Here is a 22,481-nt window from a genome sequence, read left to right as displayed (position 1 = left end):
ACACATATATATATTTCCATTTCCATACGCATATATAAAAATAAATATATACATCACAGAAACACTTATGCACAAGGCCATTGTGATGCTGTACCCTCAAATATTCCCTTAGGCTATTTCAAATAGGAAACATGTGACTTTCCTTCCTGTATTATGTAATACCAGTCAGCCACCCTCATTTTAACAAGAAGTAAACATGTCATTTTCAGATTCATACTTCCAGTTGGGTGGAAGTACCCTCTTGGACTTGTAATAATGATCCAGCCTGTAGATTCTGGTCTCAATAAGAATCAAACAGAACTTGGCATCCTTATCCTTACTGTTCCTCTCTAAATGTTTGCGGACAGCCACAGCAGTCGCATGCACGCTCCTGGCAAGGGATTGTCGCAATCCGCGCTTCCTTACAGACGCTGTGTGGCCATAAGGCTCAAACTCACATCTGATGGTGTAAAAGAGCAATTTACATGCTGGCAAAGGAGGGCTCAGCTCCTTCACAGATTGGTGTAACACTAAGGGATTCCCACAGCATTGCGCTGGTGCGTTTTGTTACTGGGAATAAGGTCCGGAGGACCTTAAAGTTGAAGGGGCTGGCTCCAGACCTTCGAGGATTTGTACCATTTGATCAAAACTGCTATAATTGCTCTTGCTTTATCTGACTGAGGGGAAAAGGAAATATTTTTTAAAATATAAACAAAGGTCCTGCAAATACAGTGGGTAACAACTTGTGCACATACCCTCAACATGTTCATCTGAATTTTCTGTCTGCTATTTTAGAATAGGTGCCAATCTATTTAACATAAATGGGTCAGTGTCTCCACTGGAAGAGAGGAGAACTTCTGATAAATGTGTTAAGCTTTTGTGTGTTTCTATCCCATCAAGTGATTTCAGGTTTAAACATTTTTGTTCAGGAAACCGGTGCACAATTTTTGTTGCCCTCCAGCAAAAGACACACCCACACACTCCAAATCGAAGAAATTAGAGAGATCAAGAAGGGTGCAAAATAGGAGAGTGCACCTTAATTCAAAGGATAATAAGCATGCCAGAAGAGTAAATTATAATTTGCAATAGATGCACAAGAATCGATTGGTCCAAGATTAGACTCGAGCAAAACATAACCCTGCCAAGCTACACAAAGCCAATGAAAAGCACATTTGGAATCTTCCTCACAGAAGGGGCTGTGACAATATGGAACGCACAGCTCTAGCAGGCGAAAGATCCAGAATCAGTGGAGATGTTTAAAAGGGAGACATAGATACTTACTTTGGAAAGGTATGAAGGCATATGGAGAAAGGATGGGGAGATTAGGATTCATAAAATAAAGAGCTGCCATGATTAACAAAATAGCAGAATAGGTTAGATGGTTCAAACAGCCTACTCCTGTTCTTGTGTTCAACACAACATATTCTTGGAACCAGAGTCTTAGCAAAAATTCAAAGTAACAGTTGCAGATTACTCCATGTGGCTACACAACAGACATCTGCAGATCTACCCAATATTATCTCATGCAAAGGCTGCTACCAAAGTAGAGTGCCTTTTAATCTTGGGTATCCCACACCAGAGTAATTACCAGTTGAGAGCAATGGAACAGCCATTGGGTCAGATGTTGTTTGGAGATGGGGAAACAAAAGACTTGGAAGATTTTCATCAATAATAACAGAACAAAGCCAGTTGCATTTACTTTGCATCTTTAACATAGAAAAACATCTCAAGGCACGTCAGGGATCTGTAAGGAGAAGCAAACTGCAAGGCAAAGGAGGAAAGATTTAGGAGGGTTGTCAAAAAGCTCAATCTAGAATTCCAGAGCAGAGGTCCTAGGCAGAGGAAGACATGGCTGCCAATGGTAGGGCAAAAGGAGGTGGGGTTACAGAAGAGATTGGTGTTAGAGGGAGCAGAGAATCTGGGGGGAGTATAGAGCTGGAGGAGCTTAGAGAGTTGGTGGGGTGAGTTCACGGAGTGATTTAACCACAAAGATGACAAATTTTAGCTATAGGTCAATGATGATAGTGGCGTATGGTGAACAGGACTTGGTGCGGGATAGAATATTGGCAGCAGAATTTTAGAAGAGCTGAAGCTTACATGGGTTGGAGGCTGGGAAGCCAGCCATTACAGCATTGGAGTAATCAAGTCTGCAGGTGATAAAAGCATAAAAGGTATTAGACAGGTGACATTATGCAAGTCCTTGTGATGGAGATTGTTAAGTATGTGTATTGTATTGAACAATTAACACAAAGACTTAAACGTATAACTCAAACAGGCCTTTACTGGTTGGAGGTAGGGACTGCACATAGGTCTTTACTTCATGCCCACAGGCGGGAACTGAGGGGGATCAGTACCCACAGTACTATTTATACCCCTATGGCCAGGAGTGGTACTGCGTATCACTACGCCCAACAAGTAGTGCAGTCCTGTCCATAGGTTCAAAGTAGCACACATATTACATACACAACATTCCTCCCTTCCTAGCTTTACAGTCATCTCCCCATTTAACATAACGTAATAACATATATACATATATAACTTCAGGTTTACATAACAGAATAACATAGATACATAGATAACTTCATGTCAAAAACAGATCACAGATTCAGTCTCTGCGGAAAACAGTTCACAGATTCAATCTCTGTGGTGTAGTCGGTTCACGTTGCTAGAGTGACTCATTCAATAGTCCTTCCATGGATTTAACAGTTTGAACTTCCGAACTGAATTGGCTCCGTTCGGAGGGACCACGTGTGTGATCTGGTAGAGGTGATAATGGTTCAGATGGGTCATCTTCTGTTTTTACTTTTCCTTTTCTGCTTCTTGGAGACTCTCTGGGCTCCATTGTCAGCTGCCACAGCTGCCAGCTGCATGCGCAGTTCCTCCTTCTCTTCCTCCTGTTTCCGTCGTAGAGCCAGCTTCTCCCGATGTTCCGTAGACTTTTGGTGCTCCTCCATGATTTCTGCACTTTGGGAGTCGAAGTTACAAGCTGGGCAGGACAGGACATCGTAATATTCGGTGTCGTCCTGAGCTAGACCAGTGAGAGGGTCGTCTATTTCCTCCATACCTAGCTGGACGTTAGCCAGCTCTTGTTCCAAATCCAGACATCTTTCCTGAAGAGACTTCTTCATGTGTACCTCTGCATCCAGCTTTTTCTGGGCTTTCAGCAAGTCGTTTACTAGTGACCTCATTTGTGATTTTAATACTTCAACTTCCTTTGGAGATTGATTGATCGGACTATGCAATCCCTCTACCGGAGCAGCTGTTTCAGCGGTCTGTTGTTCTACGTTGACGTGAGTCAGCGTACTTTTGGCATCCAAGGGCTGCTCTGTTGCAGTCATCTCAGTCTGTGTTGCCACCTCAGCTCTTCCAATAACCTTTGAGAGCTCCGAACCCCTTTCGTTTGAATATTGAAGTTCATGTTCAAGTTTTTCCCATTTCAGAGTCCTGTCCTTCAGCATATGCAGGAGTTGGCTGACCGTTAACTCCTCTGACATCAGACGTTTTGTGTGCTCCTGCTCCATTTTCTCCATCAGCTGCTTCTGTTGTCTTTCCAGATTCTCCAACTCTATATCAAAGAACTCTTTCGTTGCATTCAACTCTTGCTCAAAACGGCGAAGCATTTGTTCTAATTGCTGTTGTAGTTTGAAATGGAGTTGAGTTCGAGCCCGGTGTCCCTCAGAAATGGGCACATCAGTAGACTTGCCAGACTCAGAATCCACAGTTAAACTATGTTGTTGTTGCTCAGTGGAATTCTGTACTGAAACTTTGTCTTTTGCACCTGAGTTGGGCTTACCATCATCCGTTCCAGAGTCTGGGCCGACTATCTTCACCGAGTTCTCACTCGTTATTGTTTGTAGGAAATGCCAGTCCATATTCATTTTCCTAATCCACTCCCGTCCTAGTAGTGGAGGACCTCCTTCAGATATCACATATAAGTCCATTATTTGACTGTCTTCGCCCTTGTGGGCCACTGCAACCTCTATTTTCCCGATGGGGTACACTCTTTGCCCCGTGTATGTTTTCAATATAATCCCCGTATCCTGTAGGGGAATATGTTGGAATAACTTTCCGTAATCTTTCTTATTTATGACCGTCAATGCCGATCCAGTGTCCAATTCCAGTTTTACTTGGACTCCTTCTATCTGAAGAGTGACCCAAATTGTCTGGAGGTCTGCACCCTTACCAGCGTTGAGTACTCTTAAGCTAGCCAGTTCATTACAGCTTAAGCTAGCCAGTTCATTACTGCTAGCGTCTGAATCGGACTCCTGTTCGGTCACCTTGTGTACCTTTGCGTATTTTCCTTGCGGTGACTTCTTGTTGCTGGTCTTCTTCCCTGACCTGCATACTCTAGCTATATGTCCAAGCCTACCACAAGTTCTACATTCTTGGTTTTTAAACCAACACTGGTTCTGATCATGCGTTGTCTTTCCACAACGATAACATTTGCCAGAACTCACACCCAATTTGTGTGCACTGGGCTCCGGTGACCGTAGCTGCATTACTGCCGTGCCTCTCGCTGCGGCTTCGTGTGCTGCTGCCATAGTGACCGCCTTCTCAAGCGTCAGCTCATTCTCCTCGAGCAGTCGCTTTTGTGTATCCTGTTTAAATAAACCACACACAAATTTGTCTCGTAGTGCATCTGTCAATCCCGTTCCAAACTGGCAATATTTCGCTAATTTCCGCAATTCCAGCAAATATTCAGCATTGCTTTCATGCTGTAGCTGCCTTCTGTCGTAAAATTTAAATCGTTCCGCTAGCATCAGCGGCGTGGGGTTTAGATGATCTTTCAGGACAGTAACAATCTCATCGAACGTCTTATCCGCCGGTTCATCTGGTGATAACAGGTGTTTCAATTGCCCGTACGTCTTCGCACCCATTAAATTTAATAATGTTAGAGCTTTATCTTGGTCACGAATTTTATTGGCCTTACAATAATTTTTTACTCTTTCAACATATATGGCCCAATCTTCGAGGTCACTATCAAAGGTGCTAATATTCCCGTGTTTAGGCATTGTAGATTTGCAATTTCTCAGATTTTATTTTCTTTACTTGTTATCAAAGATGGCGGCTTCCCGCTCTTGCCGTCGTCCTCCGCCCACAAAATGGCGGTTTTCCCGCGCTTGGCGGTCTTCACCCGTCCCCCGACGCCGTCTCCCTTCAGCCCTCGAGTGCGGCCCTTATCTTCGCCGCGATCGATAGCCCGCGCTGTGCACCGCGACTCTCGCACCTTGAGCTTCTGCAGCCGCCGCGCCTTTCAGTCCGAGTGCGGCTCTTATCTTTGGTCCCGATCGCTGGCCCGGCTGCGCCCCTCACTTCAAAGCGGCCCGGCCCTTATCTGCCGATCGCTATCGCCCTACCTCTCTCTCTTCCCCAGTCCTGTCTTTACTCCGGTTCACAAGCTGATGGAGGCTTCAGGGTCCTAATGCCTGTCTCTTCCAGTCGCTGGAAGCTGTCAGGATTTCTGCTGCCCTTCAGTTTTGAGTGGGGTGTTGAGGATTGAAACCTCTCTTCAACGTCCTGTCTTTGGACGAAGCCGCCTGGAATAACTGCCGCAGGGTAAGAGCCTGACTCGTCGCCAGTGTTAAGTATGTGTATTGTATTGAACAATTAACACAAAGACTTAAACGTATAACTCAAACAGGCCTTTACTGGTTGGAGGTAGGGACTGCACATAGAGGGGGATCAGTACCCACAGTACTATTTATACCCCTATGGCCAGGAGTGGTACTGCGTATCACTACGCCCAACAAGTAGTGCAGTCCTGTCCATAGGTTCAAAGTAGCACACATATTACATACACAACAGAGATGATGTTGAAACTCAGTTACTCAGTTCAGGGTTGATCAGAACATCGAGGCTGCAACTAGTCTGCTTCAGCCCAAGATAGTGGTCAAGGAGTGTCATGGGTACAGAGGTTGGGGAGAGGGCTAAAGATAATGGGCAGGAGTTTCGGTTAGGTTGCGACACCCGAAAATCTGCAAAACCAGCGCAGAAGATCACAGAGTTTTAAGCGCAAATTATATTCAGTGCAAATCGAGTTTCCGCGATATTTTGCGCTAGTTTAAAATAAATCGTGCTAACAGCCGGCCCCGTCCGCAAAACTGGCCACGCCCTCAGATCGAATTAATCAGCATTACGAGTTTCCGGTAATTGCGACCGTTTGCGGGCCTTCGAGGAGGCTCTTAAAGTTAAGCTTTTCTTTTAGGCACAAGGATACCAACAGACACTAAAAGCTTTCAAATATTATTTTTTTAATTTACTAAGAAACTGACTACTGTACACCAATGTAGTTGTATAGATTTTTAAAAAGTCATTGAGTTATTTCGAATGAGAGGTTAAACCAAGGCCCCTTCTGCTCTCTCAGGTCAATGTAAAAGATCCCATGGCACTATTTTGAAGAACAGCAGGGGAGTTATCCCCAGTGTCCTGGCCAATATTTATCCCTCAATCAACATCACCAGAACAGATTATCTGGTCATTAGCACACTGCTGTTTGTGGGAGCTTGCTGTGCGCAAATTGGCTGCCGCGATTCCTACATTACAATGGCGATTACAATTCAAAAGTACTTCATTGGCTGTAATGCACTTTGGGAAGTCCTGAGGTCTTGAAAGGTGCTATATAAATGCAAGTCTTTCTTTATTTAAACTCGAGTTACTCACAGGTGGAGGACTGGACACCTTTATTAAAAATGTTTACTTTTGGTGATAAACCCATTTTCAGCTGTATTAATAAAACTGCACCAGGTTACCACTCTTACATATATCAAGGAATATCTTTTAATGCAAAAAAATAGCAAACTGCGATTGCACTGGTTCACAGCAGATTTTACGTTCGGCGATATGCAAACAAGTTTGAGCGGAAACTTGAGGGAAAAAAACTTCTCAAAACCAGCACAATCTTGAGCGCAATTTGCACCTGGATTGCCGATTGGGCCCAAAGCGGAAACTCTTGGCCAAAGGCATCAGTCTTCCTAATATTCAGCTGGAGGAAATTACAGCTAACCCAAGACTTGTGTCAGATGAGCCGTCTGATGGGACAGAGTTAGTGGAGGGTTCGAGCTGGGCGTCTTAAGTATACATATGGAAGCTGATCCAAATCATTGGATGACGGCACCAAGAAGCAGCATGTAGGAAGAGGAGTGGGCCAAGGATGGAACCTTAGGGGATTCTTGAGGGGACATTGTAGGGGTGGAAACAGAGGCCATTGCTAGAAATGCTCTAGCTATGACTGGATAACTAACAGCAGAAACAAGCAAAGGCAGTCCCACCTAACTAGACAACAGAGGTAGCATTGAGGGAGGATGGTATGGTCAATCATGTAAAAGACTGCAGACAGGTCAATGAGAATGAGGAGGAATAACGCAGCACAGTCAAAGAAAAGGCCATTTGTGACTTTGGATAGAACCATTTTGGTGCTGTGACAGAAGCGACAATCTGATTGGAGTGATTCAAACATGAGTTGCAGGAGAGGCGAGCATGATCTTGGAGGCGACTTGCAAGAACAGAGGGTTTTTTTGAAGGAGGGATGTGACAACGGTTTTGAAAGGGTGAAGAAGAAATTAATCCTTTACTCACCTCTTAGAGGCATGGGTGGAGAGGGCAGCAGAGAGGGATTTAAGGGTGTGGTTGGTAATGCATAAAAGGAGCCTACGGTTATCTTTATCATTCAGCACAATCTTAAAGTAGCGGTCTGTTTTGGCAGAGGAGAGTGGAGCCCGGTAAAACCTGATCTAACAGTTAATAGCTGGACCAGTTGAGTGCCAGCCACGCTCAAGTATTCACTCCTTGGACAAGAACATATGATTGCCACCAAACAACATATTTATCTCTCTCTCTCACCAGTCCCTCTCTGAATCCCTATATTGCAATTTCAAACCCGCTCACACTACCAACACCCTCGTTAGTATGACTAATGACATGTACTGCGACCGTTTCTGCTCACATTCTTTCTTGATCTCTCTGCCACCTTCAATTTGGTTTAATTTTCCAATCTATTTTACCAGCTCACCACTGTGGTTCCACTCTTGCATGTTCCAAAGCAGGCACTACATAACAAATAGGAGCTGGAGTAGGTCATTTGTCCCTTCGAGCCTGCTCCGCCATTCAACAAGATCATGGCTGATGATCTACCTCAACTCCACCTTCGCGCACTATCCCCATATCCCTTCGTTCCCAAAAATCTATCGACTTATGTCTTGAATATACTCAACGACTGAGCATCCACAGCTCTCTGGGGTAGAGAATTCCAAAGATTCACAACCTATTGAGTGAAGAAATTTCTCCTCATCTCAGTTCTAAATGGCCGACCCCTTATTCTGAGACTGTGACTCCATGTTCTAGATTCCCCAGCCAGGGGAAACATTTTCCCAGCAATAACCCGGTCAAGCCCCTTAAGAATTTTATACATTTCAATGAGATCACCTCTCATTCTTCTAAACTCAGGGGAATATAGGCCTAGTCTACTCAATCTCTCCTCATAAGACAATTCCCTCATCCCAGGAACCAGTCTAGTGAACCTTCGCTGCACTCCCTCTAAGGCAAGTATGTCTTTCCTTAGGTAAGGAGACCAGAACTGTACACAGTACTCCAGGTGTGGCCTCACCAATGCCCTGTATAAAATTGTAGTAAGATTTCTTTACTCTTGTCCATTGTAACAAAGTCAGCATGGTTTTATGAAGGGGAAGTCATGTTTGACAAATTTGCTGGAGTTCTTTGAGGAAGTAACATATAGGGTGGATAAAGGGGAACCAGTGGACGTAGTGTATTTAGACTTCCAGAAGGCATTTGACAAGGTGCCACACAAAAGATTATTGCTTAAGATAAAAAATCACGGGATTGGGGGTAATATTCTGGCATGGATAGAGGATTGGCTATCTAACAGAAGGCAGAAAGTTGGGATAAATGGTTCATTCTCAGACTGGCAATCAGTAACTAGTGGTGTTCCGCAGGGGTCAGTGCTGGGTCCCCAACTCTTTACAATCTATATTAACGATTTGGAGGAGGGGACCGAGTGTAACATATCAAAGTTTGCAGATGATACTAAGATGGGAGGGAAAGTAGTGAGTGAGGAGGACATAAAAAACCTGCAAGGGGACATACAGGCTAAGTAAGTGGGCAGAGATTTGGCAGATGGAATACAATACTGGAAAGTGTGAGGTTATGCACTTTGGCAGGAAAAATCGTAGAGCAAGTTATTATCTTAATGGCAAGAAACTGGAAAGTACTGAAGTACAAAGGGATCTGGGGGTCCTGGTGCACGAAACTCAAAAGGTTAGTATGCAGGTGCAGCAAGTGATTGAGAAGGCCAATGGAATGTTGGCTTTCATTGCTAGGGGGATAGAATATAAAAATAGGGAGGTATTGCTTCAGTTGTACAAGGTATTGGTGAGACCGCACCTGGAATACTGCGTACAGTTTTGGTGTCCATACTTAAGGACATACTTGGTCTCGAGTCAGTACAAAGAAGGTTCACTCGGTTAATCCCGGGGATGAGGGGATGGACATATGAGGAGAGGTTGAGTAGATTGGGACTCTACTCATTGGAGTTCAGAAGAATGAGAGGCGATCTTATTGAAACATATAAGATTGTGAAGGGGTTGGATCGGGTGGATGCAGGGAAGATGTTCCCGATGATGGGTGAAACTAGAACTAGGGGGCATAGTCTTAGAATAAGGGGCTGCTCTTTCAAAACTGAGATGAGGAGGAACTACTTCACTCAGAGGGTGGTAGGTCCATGGAATATGCTGCCCCAAAAAGCTGTAGAAGCTACATCATTACATAAATTTAAAACAGAAATAGACAGTTTCCTAGAAGTAAAGGGAATTAAGGGTTACGGGGAGCGGGCAGGAATTTGGACATGAGTCTAGGTTCGGATCGGACATGGCCCTGTGGGTAGCGGAGCGGGCCCAGGGGCCGTGTAGCCTGATCCTGCTCCTATTTCGTGTGTCTAATTCTGTTAGATTCAGGAGATGGTTCTGTGATAGTAGATTGGCGGTTAGGATCAGATCAGCCATGATCTTATTGAATGGCGGAGCAGGCTCGAGGGGCCGATTGGCCTACTCCTGCTCCTATTTCTTATGTTCTTATGTTCTAACACACCATTTATTTTCCTCATCTCCTCCAACAGTTTCCCCTCCCATCTCAGTCATCTCCAGTCTGCCCAAAGGTTTAATCCTTAATCTCCTATTCATAAAGTTTATTTCGTGATTACATGGTTAGGTTGGCTACCTTACTGTGTGAGTATTTGAGTGCAGAGGCCAAATTCAGCAACAACAACTTGCATTTAAACAGCAGCTTTAACATTGTAAAATGCCCCAAGGTGCTTCACAGGAACGTTAAACAAAATTTGACACCAAGGCACATAAGGAGATATTAGGTCAGATGATCAAAAGCTTGGTCAAAGAGATAGGTTTTAAGGAGCATCTTAAAGGAAGAGAGATGGAGACGTTTAGGGAGGTAATTCCAGAGCTTAGGGCTGAGGCAGCTGAAAGCACGGTGGACTGATGAAAATTGTGGATGCGCAAGAGGCTAGAATTGGAGGAGCAGAGAGATCTGGGAGTTGTAGGAGATTAGAGATAGGGAGGTGCGAGGCATAGGAAGGATCTGAAAACAAGGATGAGAATTTTAAAAATTCACCCCACCATTCTTCCAGCAGATATTGGTAAACCTGGCACTGCATTACCCACTTATCTACTGAGACAGAGATTCTCTCCTTACCTCAATATAGTGCCACCCCTTCCAGTTTTAAACCACATCAACCATTATCAAGGCTGAAGGAAGCTTCAAAACAAAATTTGGCTCATTACACCAGTGTGCAAAATTCCTTGGATAATTTCACAGAAGAAATTTACACAACTTAAAACAGTAATTTCTTACAATTTTTAGGTTTAAAATGCAACATGACGACAACAAAGAATCAATCCTTCATTTAGCTGTGTTGACAATCTCAGCTAGACTATTGTATTTACGTGCGTGCGAGAAAAGGGGAGGCGAGAGTAGGAAAAAAGTACAAAGGACAAATCACCATGAGCTCCTCTGATGTATAAAAAGGGCAGAGGCAGAGGTCTAACAGGGCAAGCACTGCTCACTTGACTGCATGTGTGTGACCCAGCAAGACTGGCAAAAACAAACAGTGGCAAAAAATCCAAAAGGATAATACTTCCAAATAAACACTGAAATACTCACCCCCACATCCACCACCTTGTTGTATCCGTGTGTTAATGGAGACACAGAATGCAGGAGTTGGTTTAACAGGTGTTTACTGAACAAAGTCTGGAGGTGAACTAAAAGATACAAGACGCTATACAGGCTTATATACCCGAGTGGTCACTACCGGTATTACAGTACACAGGGGCTCTTAAAAGGTACATACACTACAATTCCTCCCCTTTTAGATAATTAGTACATAACATTTTAAGTAATCATTAATTAACATGTTTATAAGAACAATAATCTACACATTTGCTGCAGTTAATCAATTATAAGTCAGTCTCTCTGGAGGCTTCCTGACTCGGTCCAGATAACGCCTCGGTGGTGTAGTAGGTTCTTTTGGCAAGGTTGATTCGGCTTGAATGCCAGTGTCGGGTTCATCTGGTTCCAGTATCACCGGATCGGAGGTAGATACTATGGGTATCTCTGCTTTGTCATTAGGCGTATAGAGTTGTGGTGTAGGTTGTCCCTTTTCGGATGACTCTATGATCTGGTCAGCATGGCGCCTTATTATGCTTTCTCCAATGTCCACGGTATACATCAGCGGTCCTAGTCGTGTGCAAATAGATCCAGGCTGCCATTTCTCGGTACGGTAGTCCCGGGCCAAAACTTGTTGACCTATCTGGAAGGTTCTAGTTGGCCTTTCATTCATGCCTTGAAATTGCCGGTTCTCTACGTCCCTTCTGATGTTTGGCTTGATCAAATCCAGCCGGCATCTTAGTCTTCTATTGAAAAACATCATGGCGGGAGTTTGGTTTGTAATCACGTGTTGCATTCCTGTACGCAAACAAGAAGTTATCTACCTTATGTTGTAGATTTATGTCTTCATTACCCATGGCCTTTATGGCCTTCTTGAAGGTCTGGACAAACCTTTCAGCTAATCCATTGGTGGCGGGATGGTATGGGGCGGACGTGTAGTGCTTAACCCCATTGTTTTTTAAGAACTTCCTGAATTCTTCGGACACAAATTGCGGTCCATTATCAGAACAGATCTGTTCAGGCAGCCCATTCCTGGCAAATATGGTCCTTAATACTGTGATGGTTTTTTCCGTGGTGGTGGAGGACATCTTTATTACCTCCGGCCACTTGGAGTGTGCATCCACCGCGATTAAGAACATTGAGTCCATAAATGGACCAGCAAAGTTGATATGTACCCTTTGCCATGGAGATGAGGGCCACTCCCATGGATGTAAAGGGGCTTGTGGTGGGGCGTTTTGGACCTTCTGGCATCCTAGACAGCTCTTGGTCATTTCTTTGATGTCTCCATCGATACCTGGCCACCACACAAACGCTCTGGCTAGGTTCTTCATTTTCACTCCACCCAGATGCCCCTCGTGAAGCTCCTTTAGCACTTTATCCTGGAGTTTGGGTGGAATCACCACTCTGGATCCACACAGCAAGGTTCCTCGGCACACCGACAGCTGTTCTCCTCTTTGCGAGAATGCTGGCAACAGTGGTTCGCCATGTGCTGGCCATCCCTTTGTGGGGGACTACGGTCTCCCGCGTAAAGAAATAGGCAACACAGCGAGCTACAAGAAATAGGTCTTTACTCCAACTCTCACAATACAGTGCTGAATTCGTGAAGCCCGTGAACCTGTGATGACTCACGGATTGGTCACCTGCTGGAACCTGATTGGTTTTCCTTCCATCAGCAGCAGGCAAGTCTGAACGTGCCTTATTCCTCTCAGCTTGCAACTGTCTTGCGGGGGGAGGGGAATACAGCAGTTAAAAGGGGATTATACAGGTTTATCTACATACACACAGTGTTTCCCCAGTGTGGCAACACCTTCACCATTAAATCGTAGACTCGTGAGAGAGTCGGGTCATTTCTCGTTTCGTTTTCAATGGTAGAATTTGTTACTGGTAGACATTCCACTATGGTTGAGTGGAACATCTCCACTGGGTCCACTGTAGGTGCCTCTTCTACCGTTGGCAACGGTAGGCGCGATAAACCGTCAGCATTCCCATGCTGTTTTGATCCTTTGTATTCTATGTCATATTGGTGTGCCCCTAGGAAAAGGGACCACCTCTGTAGCCTTTGCGCTGTCATAATGTGAACGCCCTTTTTAGGGTTGAGTATGGAGACGAGGGGTTGATGGTCAGTCAACAAGGTAAATTTTTGTCCGTGTAGGTAATGGTTGAATTTCTTCACTCCCCATACCAGGCTGAGTGCTTCCCTGTCGATCTGGGCATAGTTACGCTCAGCTGAGTTCAATGAGCGTGACGCAAAAGCTATCGGCTGCTCCGAGCCATCAGGGAATCTATGCGATAATACCGCTCCTACGCCATAAGGGGATGCATCGCACGCCAGTCTGATTGGCAGTGATGGGTTGTAATGAGCCAACACTTCCTTGGACGTGATCAAGCCTTTGCATTTATGGAAGGCACGTTTACAGTCTTCGCTCCATTTCCAAATTACTCCCGTTTGTAGCAGTGCCTTAAGAGGGTGCAGAACAGTTGACAAGTTCAGTAAAAATTTATGATAGTAATTTATCAATCCCAGGAACGACCTTAATTGTGAGACATTTTCAGGTGCTGAGGCCTTTATGACCGCTTCAATTTTTTCAGGTGACTTATGCAACCCTTCTTCGTTAATTATATGGCCACAATATATTTGTTTCTGGAAAAATTCGCACTTGGGGCGATTTGTTCGTAGGCCCCGTTCTCTCAGCCTAGTGAGCACCTGCTCCAAATTGGCAAGGTGCTCGTTGTCGTTTTCTCCTGTTACAAGGATGTCGTCTAGGTAGCATTGAGTCCCCGGAATCCCTTGCAGGACTTGCTCCATAGCTCTTTGCCAGATAGCTGGAGCTGATGCTACTCCGAAAACCAGTCGATTGTACTGGTACAGGCCTTTGTGTGTGTTTATCGTGAGATACTTTTTAGAGGCCTCCTCAACCTCCATCTGTAGATATGCCTGTGCCAAGTCAATTTTGGTGAAACGTTTCCCTCCGGATAGTGAGGCGAAAATATCTTCTGTCCTCGGAAGAGGATACTGTACCGTGTGAAGGACCGGGTTTACAGTCACCTTGAAGTCCCCACAGATGCGAATTTTTCTCTGTTCTTCAGATTTATCATTATTCAACATTTTCTTCATGACCGGGACGATGGGTGTTGCCCACTCGCTCCAATCTACCTTGGATAACACGCCTGCCTTTTCCAAATTCTCCAGCTCTGCCTCGACTGCTGGACGAATTGCGTATGGCACCGGCCTTGCCTTAAAAAACTTGGGAATTGCCGCATCTTCCACTTTTATTGGGGCGGTGACGCCTTTCAAGGTTCCTAGTTCCTGTTGAAGCACTTCTTTGGCGTTGGCCAAGATGTCTTTCAATCGTTCAGGTATGACGTCATCATCATTTTTTTTCTTACTGGTCACCATCAGTGCCTGAATGGAGTGCCAGTCTAAACGTATCTTCCTGATCCATTCACGTCCCAACAGCGGTGGACCACCATCTTGCAGAACGTATAAATACAACTTCTGTATTTCCTTGCCGTTGTATACAACAGGCACCCTTATTTTCCCTCTGGGGTATACTTTCTGCCCCGTATATGTCTTCAAGATAATGGATGTGTCTTTCAAAGGTATATGTGGAAATAGCCGCTCGTAATCCCGTCGACTTATGACGGTCAGAGCTGATCCTGTATCTAACTCCATTTTAACTGGGGACCCCGCTATCGTGAGGGTAACCCAAATGGTCTGGTAATCTTCTTTGGCAATTACATTATGTAATTTGAGACAGCTTAGTCTCTTGTTTCCGGAGTCGCTATCGCTCTTCTGGTCTTCGGAGCTACTGTCCGTCATCATTTGTACCTTTCTGTACTTTTGCTTATTGATTTTTTTTCTGTCAGTGGATTTTTTGTTTCCAGATCGGCATACACGTGCAATGTGTCCCATCTTTCCGCATTGCCTGCATGCTTTGTCCTTGAAGCAGCAGGCCCTCTGGTCATGGGTGGATCTGCCGCAGCGATAACATCTCTCGAACCCCGTGTCATTTCATGGGTGCCGAAGTCCTGTGGCTTTTGCTGTATCTCTGCAGCTCCTCTTGCTGCTGCTTCGTATGATACAGCCACACTGAAAGCATTGTCCAGTGTCAAATCTTTCTCAGAAAGTAGCCTTTTCTGTGTTCTTTCGCTTAGGAGACCGCAGACGAATTTGTCTCGTAGAGAATCTGCCAGTCCTGCCCCGAATTGGCAGTGCTTTGACAGCTTTCTTAATTCGGTGAGGTAATCAGCGTTACTTTCATTCTTGTGCTGATTCTTCCTGAAGAATTTGAATCGTTCCGCTATCAGCAGCGGTGTTGGGTTTAAGTGCTCCTGTAGGGTATCAACAATCTCCTTAAAATTCTTGTCCATCGGTTTGGCTGGAGTGATTAAGTTTCATAACAGCCCGTACGTCCTTGCGCCCATCAGATTTAGAAGTACCGATGCCTTTTTATCATCCTCTACTTCATTCGCTGTGCAATATACCTCCACTCTTTCCACATGTGGTCCAATCCACTATATCACTATCGAAAGCAGTAATATTGCCAGTCTTAGGCATCCTGAAAATCAAAAATGGCGCCTCCCGCGCTTTCCTTTCTTCCCTGCCGAGAAAAAATGGCGCCTCCCGCACTTTCCCGCCGCTGCTGACAACGCTGTTCTCCGCGGTTTTTATTTACACGGATATTTTTAATAGTTGGAGACTCGTTCCCGCCGGACTCTCTGGGACTTTTCCCTCCCTCTGCTTGGTCCGAACGCCGACCTGCTTTGCAGCGCCGGCCGTCTCCCGAGTGCTCCACCCTCCGTCTCTGTTTGCCTCCGCCTTCCGACTCGCTGCTCGGCCCCGCTGCAGAGCCACCCGATCGAGCCCCAGCCCGCAGCACAGGAAGGATTAGTGCAGTACCTGCCACCAGCCCGGCTAGCTGGTGAAACCACAGATTTTTTTTTTTTTTCTTCGACCTTCGTCTGAGGAATCGATCTCGAGGTGCTGCCGAATTGCAGGTAAGTCCGTTTCCAATTCGTCGCCACTGTTGTATCCGTGTGTTAATGGAGACACGGAATGCAGGAGTTGGTTTAACAGGCGTTTACTGAACAAAGTCTGGAGGTAAACTAAAAGATACAAGACACTATACAGGCTTATATACCCGAGTGGTCACTACCGGTATTACAGTACACAGGGGCTCTTAAAAGGTACATACACTACACACCTGATTTATACAAATTAAACGTTACCCAAGGTTTAACAAAATCTGCTCTTATACAGTAGCTAGAAGTTCAGAAAGATATGCAAATAAATGCAATACACACAAGCACCTTAACTGACACTCTTCATCTTTATGATCGTACACAGTTCAAAAAGTATATTTCCCATACTATCTATTCACAAGACAGCCTTGTTTGCTTTATTTTCTAGAATGGAAATTCAGATTACAAGCTGGGCCACCAGAAGTTACAAACCACCTTCAAATTGCAGGTTCAAGGCAGGAGCAGGAATTTTACCGAATGGGAAAAGATCCTTACCAGTGCATCTGGGAGAAACTCAACAGAGAAATTAAGCTGCATGCATTAAGTACTATTCTTCCATTCTTTTCTGTGTGCACCGAAAGTGCACTCAGTAATAATCACTCTGCTCCCTTGTAGTCAATTTATTTGATGCCGGGCAGATCTATTTATCATATATTCACACATCATATTTATACACAATGCATACTGCAGAGATTTTTTTTACTGCTAAGTTTAACAGGATTACTAGGTAGCTAAGGCAAAGAGATGTATTTCGGAGGGCACATTCATACAGAAGCTTTAGCAGTTTCACATTATTTCTATCATGTACCTGTCAATACTGCTTATTGCCAAGCGTATTATTGCTGCAATTCCTTCCCCTCTGAACCGACAAGCAGCATTCCGCCATGAACTGTAATTGATTGCAAACCAGGTCTCACATGGAACACTACAGGTGATCAAAATGCTAAAATGTAACAGTATGAAGTGCAGCCATCAATTGGTAAAAGATGGATTTGAGTTCACAGCTCCCTACATTGCATGGTCATGATCTGTTGGCAATAGTTTCCCCATAGGAAGGAAGACAGCAAAAGTATCAAGAAAATGACATGCTAGAACAGGAAAGTCAGAGGTTTTGAAGCAGTGCACTTGTCTATCCTCAGATGGAAAAGGTTGTGTGGAAACTTAAACAGAAGGTACAAAAAAAACCTCAAAAAAAGATAACCTGTGTTGGAAATCCAAATTGAACAACTACAGTATATATGCAATATATTACTTACATACCCATCTATACTAAAAATGATAGAAGCTTCAATGTGCATGGAAGTCAGCAAACAAAAAAGGTGCATAAGAACATAAGAAATAGGAGGAGTCGGCCGTTCGGCCCTTCGAGCCTGCTCCGCCATTCAATATTATGGCTGATTTTCTGCCTCAACTCCATTCACCGGCCCCATCGCCATATCCCTTGATACCCTTACTAGTCAGAAATCTATCGACTTCTGTTTTGAATATACCCAATGACCGAGTCTCCACAGCCCGCTGGGGTAGAGAATTCCAAAGATTCACCACCCTGTGTGTGAAGAAATTTCTTCTCATCTCAGTCCTGAATGGCCTACCCTTTATCTTGAGGCTGTGGCCCCTGGTTCTAGACACCCCAGCTAAGGGAAACATACTCCCAGCATCCATCCTATCAAGTGCTGTAATAATTTTGTATGCTTCAATGAGATCCCCTCTCATTCTTCTGAATTCAAGAGAATACAGGCCTAGTTTACTCAATCTCTTCTCATACGACAGTCCCGCCATCCCAGGAATCAATCTCGTGAACCTTCGTTGCACTCCCTCTATGGCAAGTATATCCTTCCTTCAGTAAGGAGACCAAAATTGTACACAGTACTCCAGGCGTGGTCTCACCAAGACCCTATATAATTGGAGTAAGACTTCTTTACTCCTGTACTCAAATCCTCTTGTAATGAAGGCCAGCATACCATTTGCCTTCCTAATGGCTTGCTGCACCTGCACATTCACGTTCAGTGACTCATGTACAAGGATACCCAGGTCCCTTTGAGCATCTGCAATCCCCAATCTTTCACCATTTAGGAAATACTCTGCCTCTGTTTTTTCTACCAAAGTGGATAACTTCACATTTATCCACATTGTATTCCATCTGCCATGTTCCCACCTACTCACTGAGCCTGTTGAGATCCCCTTGAAGCCTCTTCACATCTGCCACTGCCACTTAGCTTTGTATCATCAGCAAATTTGGAAATGTTACATTTGGTCCCCTCATCCAAATCATTGATATAGATTGTGAATAGCTGGGGCCCAAGCACTGATCCTTGCAGTGCCCCACTAGTCACAGCCTGCCATCCTGAAAAGGACCCATTTATCCCTACTCTTTGTTTTCTGTCTGTTAACCAATTCTCAATCCATGCTAGTATATTACCCCCAATTCCATGTGCCCTAATTTTGTTCACCAACCTCTTGATGACAGCCAATGCGTCCACTATCCCAATGGCCACCTCTTTCAAAACCCTAGGATGTAGGTCATCCGGTCCTTGGGATTTATCGACTTTTCGTCCCATTAATTTTGTTAGTACTGTTTTTTTATCTATCTATATATATATATATATATATAAAGGAGTCGATCTGTCTGTCCTTCTGTCTGTCCTCGGGTGTGCGTCTGTCCGGCTATGCGCTCGAAAGTTACAGAGCGTACCTACGCGTGCGTTACGTCGAAAGAAAGCTCACCGTTCCAAAACGATGGTAAGCGTATTTACGTTTCGGCCGGACAAAAATTGCGCCCGCGGTATCCGAAAAACTTTCAACATTCCGCTCATTAGCATCTCATTATCCGCTCATTAGCGACAGAGTGACCTCGAGGTCGACCAATCGTACGCCAGGTTGCTGGCGCGTGCGGCCGGGCCCTCCTACGGTCGAGTGACGGGACGATTGACCAATCCTACGCTTTGGTGACCTGACGGTCGGCCAATCGGTGCGTGTGTGGGCGGGCCTTATCGTTCTGAACCGAGGTGAGTAGCCGCCATCTTGCTTCCATTCTTTTTCCTGCTTTCTGCGTCTTTCTTTTCAAATATACATTTCCAGCAAAATAAAATTGCTTTTATTAAATTGTTTTAAAAAAAACTTCATTCATTTGTAAATATTTTCTCTAACCTGAAGATTCTTTTTCCTACCTTTCCCCGTTTTTGTTAGGCCTCAAAGCCTGGGCCTTTCTTGCCCAGCCAGGCCCGAGCTAGGTAATTGTCCCACGGCTTCTGCTAAGCTCCTCACCCCCGCCACCCTCCCCCGCCCCCCGGTGTCACGTTACCCGGGGCAACGGCGTCAGTCACGAGGGTCAGGGTGCGCGCGCAGCAGGAGCAGCTGAGACGCGGCGTCTCTCTGTTCCCCGCTCGGCTCGGGCGGGGGGGGGGGCGGGGCTCTCGGGAGTGCGGATCTCGGGCGGGGCTTGGTGAGCGGGAAGGGTTACCCCGGCAACCGGGCCCGCCGGCCGTCTCTCACAGCCGCAATCGGCGGACTTCAAGCCGGCCCGGCCGGGGCTCGGAGAGCGGGGCTCTCGGGAGTGCGGGGCGGGGCGGCCGGGTCTCGGAGAGCGGGGCGGGGCGGGGCTCGGAGACCGGGGCTCTCGGGCGGGGCGGCTGGGGCTCGGAGCTCTCGGGAGTGCGGGGCGGGACGGCTGGGGCTCGGAGCTCTCGGGAGTGCGGGGTGGCCGGGGCTCGGAGAGCGGAGCTCTCGGGAGTGCAGGGCGGGGCGGCCGGTGCTCGGGAGGACGGGGGCTCGGAAGGGGGGGGGGGGGGAAGGGTTACCCCGGCAACCGGGCGTGGCCGTCTCTCAGCCTCAAGCCGGCTCACGCCTGTTCTCGGGGCTTGGCTCCATTTGCGGCCGCGGGCCACTCGCCCTCTCTCTCTCCTTCCCTCTGTCTCTCTCCCCCCTCCCCCCCTTCTCTCCTTCCCTCTGTCTCTCTCCCCCCCCCTCCCCCCCCCCGGTCGCTCTCCCCCTCCCCCCCCCGGTCGCTCTCCCCCTCCCCCCCCCCGGTCGCTCTCCCCCTCCCCCCCCCCGGTCGCTCTCTCCCTCCCCCCCCCCCGGTCGCTCTCTCCCTCCCCCCCCCCCGGTCGCTCTCTCCCTCCCCCCCCCCGGTCGCTCTCTCCCTCCCCCCCCCCGGTCGCTCTCTCCCTCCCCCCCCCCGGTCGCTCTCTCCCTCCCCCCCCCCGGTCGCTCTCTCCCTCCCCCCCCCCGGTCGCTCTCTCCCTCCCCCCCCCCGGTCGCTCTCTCCCTCCCCCCCCCCGGTCGCTCTCTCCCTCCCCCCCCCCGGTCGCTCTCTCCCTCCCCCCCCCCGGTCGCTCTCTCCCTCCCCCCCCCCGGTCGCTCTCTCCCTCCCCCCCCCCGGTCGCTCTCTCCCTCCCCCCCCCCGGTCGCTCTCTCCCTCCCCCCCCCCCGGTCGCTCTCTCCCTCCCCCCCCCCGGTCGCTCTCTCCCTCCCCCCCCCCGGTCGCTCTCTCCCTCCCCCCCCCCGGTCGCTCTCTCCCTCCCCCCCCCCCGGTCGCTCTCTCCCTCCCCCCCCCCCGGTCGCTCTCTCCCTCCCCCCCCCCCGGTCGCTCTCTCCCTCCCCCCCCCCCGGTCGCTCTCTCCCTCCCCCCCCCCCCGGTCGCTCTCTCCCTCCCCCCCCCCCGGTCGCTCTCTCCCTCCCCCCCCCCCCGGTCGCTCTCTCCCTCCCCCCCCCCCGGTCGCTCTCTCCCTCCCCCCCCCCCGGTCGCTCTCTCCCTCCCCCCCCCCCGGTCGCTCTCTCCCTCCCCCCCCCCCCGGTCGCTCTCTCCCCCCCCCCCCCCCGGTCGCTCTCTCCCCCCCCCCCCCCCGGTCGCTCTCTCCCTCCCCCCCCCGGTCGCTCTCTCCCCCCCCCCCCCCGGTCGCTCTCTCCCTCCCCCCCCCGGTCGCTCTCTCCCCCCCCCCCCCCCCCGGTCGCTCTCTCCCTCCCCCCCCCGGTCGCTCTCTCCCTCCCCCCCCCCGGTCGCTCTCTCCCTCCCCCCCCGGTCGCTCTCTCCCTCCCCCCCCGGTCGCTCTCTCCCTCCCCCCCCGGTCGCTCTCTCCCTCCCCCCCGGTCGCTCTCTCCCTTCCCCCCGGTCGCTCTCTCCCTTCCCCCCGGTCGCTCTCTCCCTTCCCCCCGGTCGCTCTCTCTCTTCCCCCCGGTCGCTCTCTCTCTTCCCCCCGGTCGCTCTCTCTCTCTTCCCCCCGGTCGCTCTCTCTCTTCCCCCCGGTCGCTCTCCCTCTCTCTTCCAACAACAACATGCCCTCGAAAAAGCCTCGGCACCGCCGGGCACTTCAGCTAGTTAATAATAATTTCTTGAAGTTCCTCATTCTCGTCACACCCTTGGTTTTCTCGTATTTCTGGGAGGTTTTTTGTGTCTTCCTCCGTGAAGACAGAAACAAAGTATTTATTTAATTTCTCATTATAAATTCTCCCGCCTCTGACTGTAAAGGACCTACATTTACCTTCGCCAGTCTTTTCCATTTCACATACCTATAGAAGCTTTTACAATCCGTTTTTATATTTTTCGCTAGTTTGTGCTCATATTCCATTTTCCCTTTCTTTATCAATTTCTTGCTCCCCCTTTGCTGATTTCTAAAAAGATCCCAATCCTCAGGCTGCCCGCTTTTTCTGGCAACTTTATAAGCTTCCTCCTTTGACTTAATACTAGCTTTAATTTCTTTTGTTAGCCATGGTTGGATCACTTTTCCTTTTGGGTTTTTATGCCCTAGAGGACTATATGTTTGTTGTAAATTGTGCAAGTCTCCGCTGCTGCGGGACTGTCCAATTTTTCCATATTTTATCCCCATTCTATTGCCAAGTTTTTAATAAAAGACAAAATGTACTGTACAACAGTAACATACTAAGGATTGAAATTAAAATGAATGCAATTACAAATGCACTAGTAGATCTCCTTAGCAATATCTTACAGGAACTAGAGTGCAATTTCTGACGTTTACTTGTCATAATACAGGTACACTATCCCTTATCCGAAAGCCTTGGGACCAGCTGAGTTTCGGTTTTCGGAATTTTTCGGATTTCAGAAGGTATTATTATAAGACTGGGAAATTTGTATTTAATATAAATTTTAAAAGTTCAGGCTACCTCTTGCGACTGTTCCGTGTCTCATTCCCCTTCCTGCTTCTCTGGAAAGCCGGATATCGGCTGACTCCTACTAAGCTGGCCCGCAAATCAGGTCGGGGGTCGGGTGGGGGGGGGGAGAAAAGAATATCGGACGGGCCACGGTTCAGGTCGGGGGGGGGGGGGGGAGAAAAGAATAT

The 22,481-nt window shown here is 47.5% G+C and overlaps 1 protein-coding gene across 9 annotated transcripts in view; it reads right to left on the bottom strand.

The window, feature by feature from the left end:
* The window catches only part of fam135a (family with sequence similarity 135 member A), a 305,872-nt gene that overhangs the window by 217,707 nt on the left and 65,684 nt on the right, over positions 1 to 22,481 (bottom strand). The window lies entirely within an intron of this gene.

Source organism: Somniosus microcephalus, chromosome 9 (assembly GCF_052327205.1).
Source record: "Somniosus microcephalus isolate GS21.2 chromosome 9, FLI_Smic_1.0, whole genome shotgun sequence".
NCBI classification, from domain to species: domain Eukaryota; kingdom Metazoa; phylum Chordata; class Chondrichthyes; order Squaliformes; family Somniosidae; genus Somniosus; species Somniosus microcephalus.
Note: the sequence above shows the minus strand (reverse complement) of the source record. Positions and strands in the feature narration are given on the sequence as shown.